Source organism: Phoca vitulina, unplaced genomic scaffold (genome assembly GCF_004348235.1).
Source record: "Phoca vitulina isolate PV1807 unplaced genomic scaffold, GSC_HSeal_1.0 scaffold43, whole genome shotgun sequence".
NCBI lineage: Eukaryota > Metazoa > Chordata > Mammalia > Carnivora > Phocidae > Phoca > Phoca vitulina.
This window is the reverse complement of record NW_022589746.1, coordinates 8,262,534-8,270,975: the sequence shown is the minus strand read 5'-3', so window position 1 is coordinate 8,270,975 and position 8,442 is coordinate 8,262,534. Positions and strand designations below refer to the sequence as shown.

The 8,442-nt window shown below is 42.1% G+C and overlaps 1 pseudogene; it reads left to right on the top strand.

The window, feature by feature from the left end:
• Window positions 1-6,714: 6,714 nt before the first annotated feature.
• Window positions 6,715-7,389, top strand: LOC116648347 (annotated as a pseudogene).
• Window positions 7,390-8,442: the final 1,053 nt, after the last annotated feature.

The following is an 8,442-nucleotide window of genomic DNA, read 5'->3' as shown; positions in this document are numbered from 1 at the left end:
AAATTGGTCTTGAGATGATGCTTAACGTTGACAAAAAAGAGGCTCCAGGGTGGAGCTCCCTGAGAAGTAGCTCCAGGAGACTCACCTCCCGGATCCTGCTTCTGTGAGGGATCCTGGACAGTATAGGTCAGTCTTTATGCCCAAACTTTAAAGGCATATAAGAAACTTATAGCATATCACCTCCTTTCTACAGACCAAAAATTACCTTTGAATTTTTTTTTTTTTTTGGTCAAGGTTAAAAGAGGTCTTTTCTTTCCGGACTGAAAATCACTACTCATCCTAAGAGCATTCATCTTAAAATGACAGTGGTTGAAAAATACAGCATTAGTTGCCTTTTAGCTGTTCAAAAACTGGAGCATTTTCAACATGTTGGGGCTATAAAAATGCCTTTGCTTCTATTTCTAAATCTTGACCAAAAAAAAAAAAAAAAATCCTAGGACTTAATAGACCCTGAGTGATTGTGTCAAAATATGAAGCTACTTTTCTGCCTGTTGTAAAATTAATTTTATGTAACTTAATTCTTGTTGCCATTCTTAGAAACCAAAATAGCAGAGACTGAAATCCTCACCACCCGTGCTGCCCTATCCACAAGACTGAAAGGGCTTTCTCCAGTATGAGGGGTCGGCACTATGAGTCTAGGTATCGAGCCAAAGGACGTACAAACAAGAAATGTTTAGATTTTCCAAGGATGGCCAATCATGGTACAAAAGAGACTAAGGACTCTGATTCCAAAATTCACTTACCTATCTGAGGAGGGTGTGCCTTTGAATTAGTCAAGACTGCTACTTGCAAGTGCCAGAGCCAAGTCACCTGAAATACTGCTTTCGCAAACAGGAATGTGATGGAAGGAAACTGGGTTATAACTGAAAGAATAGTGTAGCCTCAATGAGGAGATAGATGGACAGGTGTCTCAGGGTGGCTGAAACTTGCGACTCACAGGTCATCAGAACACTTTCCATATCTTCATTTCCACCACCACACACCCCATCCCGTGGAAAAACAGACTCTTTCCTACTCCCACAGAAGCGTTCCTGGGTCAGTTGCCCACCATGAGCCAATGAACTGTAGTCAAAATCAGGGCAGCTATCTACTTCTGGGCCAATCCACTGTAGTTGGGGAATGAAGACTTAAAAGAACATGTTGGTCCTCAATAAACTGTAGAGAGAAGACATTTTCCAGAGAAGACAAGGTTTCCAGATGAAGACAGTGCACTGATTAGACCACAAATTTCTGCTTCAAATTCAAAATTAAAAGACCATGAATCTCAATGAGAAAACAATTTGACTCTGGATGGGGATGACTGACTCTACAATTAGGAAGAAGAATTTGCTCTCTACCTGGTGATACTGTAAGCATTTCTCCTTTGGGTTGCCAAGAACTAAATGATGCTCACTGACAAAAGAAATACGAAAAATACATCACTAATATTAGCAAATAAATTTTAGTATTTTCCTCTGAGTGAATAAAAAATGATGCCTATAAACAAAGACATTACTGTAATTTTAAAATATCAACAAAATATTCAAATCCCTATCCAAAGTTGGTCCTCTCGCATTTCTCAGGAATCTTCATCAGCTTAACCAGTTACTTAAATATTAGATAACTGAATTCATCCTACAGTTTATGGTCATATCAGGATTTTAACCTCTGTTTATTTTGCCCAGCCCCACAATCTATATCTACTCCTCTGGAGTAAGAACCAGAAAAGTGTTTCTCAGGGGCTTTCCTTCTTTCCAAGAAACAAGTGTTAGGTTCTTCTCAAAAAAAAAAAAAAAAAAGAAGAAGAAGAAGAAGAAGAAAACGTGTTAGGGTTTTAATCCTTATAATAACACACAGCATAAGAACATAACATTGGAAGAGAAACTGATACCCCAATTATAAAAAAGCGAGATACTGCATAAAATTCAGTCCCTAATGACAAGTTTTAAGCTTAAATAGATAAAAATTTCCATCTTTTGCATTTCAAATAGGTTTAATCTAACTCAGTTCTCATATATTATTGCATTATTTTGTTGTTTGGAAAAAGATATAGAGAAAGAAATGTTTTTTATTATGGTAAAATATGCATAATATAAAATGTACCATTTTAACCATTTTTAAGTGTATAATTCAGTGGCATTAAGCCCATTCACATTGTTGTACAACCATCTCCATCATCAATCACCAGAAAGAGAAAGAAACCTCACATTTAGAAAAACCTCACCCTTTACAAAAAAAACACCTTTTTCCAATATTATAGTTATTGAGAGGAAATAGTAAGTTCTGGCCCCAAATATTTTAAGGCCAGATCCAGAGAGGGTCTCCCTCTTCCTCTGCTCCAGCGTGCTTTTGGCGCCAGAGACCAAACACCATTCTGCTCAGACCACTCTCCTGCCCCATCCTTATATGGGAAATCATACTGCTTACCTCTCGAAATCTCTGAATATTTTAAGGGAAACATGCATTCACTCCCTTTTCACCAATACATGACAGTTAATTACAATTTTATGTTGGCCCTGACAAGCGGCACTGTAGAGCAGGTTTTCACGTGAAATCTTGATGGGAAAAGAAATGGAACAAAGGCATCAGTTATGGGATAAGATTATGCCCAAATAACAAAGAGATCATTGATCCATCTTTCCTCTGCATTTTAAAACATACATAACTGTTTCTTGCTTGACTGGATTTAGCCATCTCCCCTGTCAAGTAAATGTCCAAGCTGTCTTTTAGAAATTAAACCGAAGAAATTAACATTCCTCAAAGCTTTTAGTACAACATATTCTACACTCAATAGCCCACAGATTCAACCTGCTTGGGTGATGACAATGTCTTGGCTTAAGGCGCTAACTGAAAATAATATATTACAATCATTACCATGCCAATATACTAAAGGCTGTCGTGTGTGAACCCATTGCAGTTTTCTCTGATAACCTTTATGAAAATGGTATGCTGTTTTGCCATCCTGACCTCTAGTCCCTGATACAACAGATTAATGTTCAGAATCACAAAAATAATTACAGAGATTATAGCTGAGTAAAATGGGAGAAAAAAGAAGGAATATTTTTCTATGCTTGTTTTCTGGCTGGAGGTTTGCATCATTAATTTAAGACAAAATGTTGGCTCCAGCTAAAGAAGTGTGTACCCAAATACAGATTATAATCAGCATTTAAAAGTTCTGGCATCATCCCAATTGCTTTTGTCACTTTCACAATACAGGCGGCTGAAGCTGTTACAGGCTTTGCTTTCAAGAAGGTGAACTTGCAGAAACAATAGGAAACATTCACATGATTATGCATGGATTTCCCCAGGAATGCAGCACCCCGCATAGAGAAGAGTACTCAGAAAATGCCCGGGTTTGTTTAAACCTTGGGAGTTTCCTCTTTGTCACCACAAAGATACATTGGTTAGGATTGCACACCCATCAGAAGTGCCAAGGATATTGGAATCACAAGGATCCTGCAGGTCATCCCCTTGCCCCTCATTTACTGGTGAGGAAACTGAGAGCTGGAGGTAAAGGTGACTTGGCAAGGGGATACCTCAGAGAGATTGAGAATGGAGCTCCATTGTTTTTTTGTTTTGTTTTGTTTTGTTTTTTGATTGAGAGAGAGAGCACTCAGGAGTGCAGAGAGAGGAGCAGAGGAAGAGGTAGAGAAAGAAGCTGGAGTAGACTCCCCACTGAGTGCGGAGCCTGATGTGGGGCTTGATCTCAAGACCCTGAGATCAGGACCTGAGCCGACATCAAGAGTCTCAGGATGATTAACCAACTGAGCCACCCAGGGGTCCCAGAATGGAACTCCTTCTAACAAACCATTTTCTAGGTCATCACCTTGATTCCCCAGTCTGCACTATTCCCAGGATCCAGGTGGGGGTACGTGCTAAACAAGGTGTGCAACTGACCTGGAGGGGAGCTACACTCAGGAGCCAGATTCGCTGATTATAATCTGTTATCCTGCCCCTGGGAGCCAAGCAGATGGATGAATCCTCTGCGGGGACAATTCAGGGAGTCATTCTAAAGGCCTCGAGGAGCCATCAGAACCCACAAACTCAGTAACAAACACTTACATCGGCTCTTCCTGACCCCAGTCCCTCACTCCTACTCCTGGGTCTCATTTGTTGCTCAAATAAACCACCTGTACCCACATCCTTGTCCCGGGCTCCGTTTTCAGGGAAACCCAAATGAAGACGGCCATTTACTAGCTAGCTGTGCAGTCTTGAAAGAATTGACTCACTATCTCTGGGATTCTATTTCCTCTTCTCAAAGTGCAAGAAATAAGACAAACCACAGGCATGTTGAACGGGCCAAAGAAGGTGACTCTGTGGAAGGGCCTAACCCTGGACCAGCCCTTCCTGGGTAGTGCCACCTTGATTATGCCGTTCCCGCACTTGCTTAGGCCGTACCTGGGAGTCATCCTTGAGTTGGCGCCTTCTCTCGGACTCCGCATCCAGTTCTGCGGCAAATCCTCATCTCAACCTTTGGAATCTATCCAAGCGCCGCCCCCGTCTCTCCATCACGGGGGCTTCCACCCTGGTCTAAGACATCATCACCTCCGCCCGCATTACTGCAACAGCTCCAGCCTGGCTTCCCGGTTTCTACCCTTGCTTCCCTAAAGTCTCGTTTTGTTTTCTTCAAGATAGCAGCTACGTGTAAGCCGATGTCAGATCCTTTAACTCCTCTAACCCCTCCCACAGAGACTGAGATTTAGGGGTACTGTCTGCCTCTGATAGCTTTCTACCCCACTCAAAATATAAGCCAAAGTCTTTTCAAGAGCTTGCAAGTCCTCACAGGAACTGGCTCCTCACCGTCTAACACTGGCCACTGTCTTCCTCCTTCATTCTGTCTGCCACCATGGCTTCATCGCCACCTTCAGGGACACCTGCCTCGGCCCCTGCAGACCATCCCCTGTGTATGAAATGCTGCCCACTGCAGATCCACACAGGTCACTCCCTCACAGCATCTCATCTTCTGCCCAAATAGCACACATCAAAGGGTTTTATTCTGATCATCTCTTAAAAAACAACACACGCCCTTGGAGGTCCCTGGGGGGGTTCATTCAGTTAAGCATCTGCCTTCATGCCTTTGGCTCAGGTCATGACCCTGGGGTCCCAGGATCGAGCCCTGCCTGGGGCTCCCTGCTCAGCGGGGAGTCTGCTTTTCCCTCTCCCTCTGCCCCTCTCTCATGCTCTCTCTCTCTCTCTCTCAAATAAATAAAATCCCTGAACACACACATACACACACCCTGACCTAGCAAACTCCCTTACCTGTTACCGTCTTCTTGTTAAAGAAAAATTGCACTGAACAAAACGAACAATCAGAAATTCATTTTATTCTGATACTATTTCCAGAGATAGGAAAGAGAACACGGACCAAGTCTAGATAGCATCTCTCTGAAACAAAGGTCAGGAGAGTGTTCTAGAGCTGGGGTGAGGAGATGTGAGGCCATCTGTATTTGCTAATTGGCTTCACCCAGAGGAAAAGTAAGGTTCCGCTGTGTGACAGGAGGTGGTTTTACAATTTGGAGCAAGGTGCCTGCCCAGGTGAAGCTCCTTGTCTCCCACAGAGACTGAGATTTAGGGGTACTGTCTGCCTGGACAATCTCATTTCAAAGGATGGCTCTCAGATCCTTGAGAAAGGAAGTTGTGGGTAGTAAAACAGGCAAGAGGCTTGTTAAAGATTTATACAACTCAAAGAGGCAAAGGAAGAATTTACAATTATACATTTTCAAAAGTCAATGCTCCAAAACAAAGGAGATCAGGGGCCCAGCGTCCCAAAGAAGCCTGTTTAAAGTTTAATCAGAGGGAATTAACATTCCCTTCACCGGGCCACCTTGGGCACATCACCGCTTACATTGTATCATGTACTTGCTTATTTGTCCCCTCTCCTCACTAGAACCTAAGCTCCAGGGAAGTTGGGATTTGATCTGCTTTGTTGACTGCTCTATCTCAGCACCTAGAAGAGCCCTGAACATATAATATTTGCTCAGTTAATAGCAGATGCACAGCATTCTAGAATGTGTAAACTTTATTTTTAGAATTAAATCATTTTCTTTTGAATTGTTTCAGTGGCCTTATTAATGGTACCACATATTTTGTTCAGCTTTTACGCTACAGAATTATTTTGAGATCATGTTTCCTGAGAACAACTTAAAATTTCTTTTTGGGGGCATGATGCAGAGCCTTTCTGTAGGTGTGCGTAATATATGTATATTGATGGGGCGCCTGGGTGGCTCAGTTGGTTAAGCAACTGCCTTCGGCTCAGGTCATGATCCCGGAGTCCTGGGATCGAGTCCCACATCGGGCTCCCGGCTCAGCGGGGAGCCTGCTTCTCCCTCTGACCCTCTCCCCTCTCATGCTGTTTCTCTGTCTCTCTCTCTTTCTCTCAAATAAATAAATAAATAAAATCTTTAAAAAAATATATGTATATTGATATATGTATATGTGTGTACATATACCTATATATACACACAAAAATTCAATATGTGCAATATATACAAAAAAATACTCATATATATTGGATTTTCATTCCTAAGCACATTCATTTGAACAGGGTTTCAGTAAAATTTATATACTAATTTTTTTATTTACTCATACACGTTTACTACCTAATTCCATCCTCTATCCTCAGCTTGGCTTTTCACTATCTGGAAGACACTCATGAAACGACTTTCAAAATGGTTTAAAAAACACTGGGTCTGAGAGGGAAGGATCCTCCCGTAGAGCCAAAAGCAGACCAGAGTGATGGGCTCTGGAAGAGGGCTCACCCCCATCTTGATGGTGCCCCCACCCTGGGTGCCTCCCTCTTGCCACCCCAGCCCACGCCCAGCCTGCCATGAAGAAGACCCAGCTGGTCCAGAGCAGGAAGGGGCAGGTGAACCTGGAAGGACCCTCGAGCAGAGGATGGCCACCCCCAACGAGAAGGTGCAGCTGATTAAGGATTACTGAAAGAAAGCGTCATCATCATCTCTGCTGAGATTTATCTGTACCCCAACTGGAATCCTTCGGTATTGAGTAGCCAATGCAACTAATCCAGAGGAATGTCTTGCATCTAAAAATGAAAAGAGTTTACTCCCAGTAGCTAGCTGAAGTTGCATGTGGTGATGATCAAAAACAAATGATAGCTAATTCCCAAGCAATTAACCAACAGGCATTTGATATAAGTCAGAAAGAGACACCACCCACACACCATTCTGCTTGGGGCTGGCTCTTCACTTTTCTGTATTTTACTAGGAGCTCCCTAATAAGCCAGAGCTTGCCTACACACGGACTAAAACAGCTTTCTAGGAGGCCATCAGAGAACTTATACACCGAAGGAAGGCATAAAAGACTCCTCATGCAGTCTCTTAGCGACAACCCACATCTATGACAGCAGACAGTGCAGAAGAATGTGAAGAAGCAGAATGGGCAGAAAACTAAATGCAGGGGGGTGGGAAGGGGGACATCCTTCTTCCCCTCTAGAAACATTTCTATACCTCTCCATTTCTTATTCCACATGGGTTTCCTATAGTGAAGGAACCCATTCAGGTGTATGGAATCAATTGTGTAAATAGACTTTTCACTCTGCAGGCTTGGGCACACTCCATTCCTTGATTTCGGTTTGTCTTGTCCTTCCTGGTGTGCAATTACTGCTGTAGAAAAGTATTATTGGCCTCATTTCATATAAACACAAATAACGTCCAAACATTTCGTGTACAGGACTAAAAATGCATCTGGTATTAAAGTACCTGAACCAGTTCGGCAAATGTCTCTGTTTTATATTGCTGTCAAGGTATGGAAAGATGGTTAATTTGCATTTAAAGAGTGTTCTACATAACTTTGTAATTTCTACATTCCCTTCTTTCCTCTTCTTTAGGACTTCCTTTCAGTAAGCAACTTTTCTGTGCTTTTCATGTATTTATTTTTAGTGGAAATCTAGAAGCATTAGATTGAATGGAAAAGCAGTTGACATTTCTGGCCTGGGAGTCACAAACTGAAAAGCCTCCTGTGTATTAGGGAGGTCTTGTCTGTCTGTGACAACAGGATGTCTCCTTATTCACACTTCATTGGCTGTTGTTAAAGTTGACAACCTTTTTTTTTTTTAAAGTTGACAACCTGTCTTAATCATTTCGGTATTCAGTATTCGGTATTCGCTTTACCTTGTGAAAGAATTAGCATGGTGCTACCAGAATACAAGCCTTGCTTTTGGCAAATTAAAGGGCATGTCATTTCCTAATACACTAGAAATGGGAAATAAGGCACACAAGTCCACCTCTGAAACTTCAGTATTTTTCCCTGCAGATGTGTGCACTCTGAGAGTATCTGGTTTGTCCAGCGATGGCCATGCGGAGGGTTGGGCCACTACTGCATGTGGTTTACAAAAATGTTGTGAAAATGTTATGCCCTGTGTAACAGCAGAGTTATATAAAATAAAATCACATTTTATAAACCATTTACTCTGCCTTTGTAACAAGGGCATGTGGGTATTTTAAG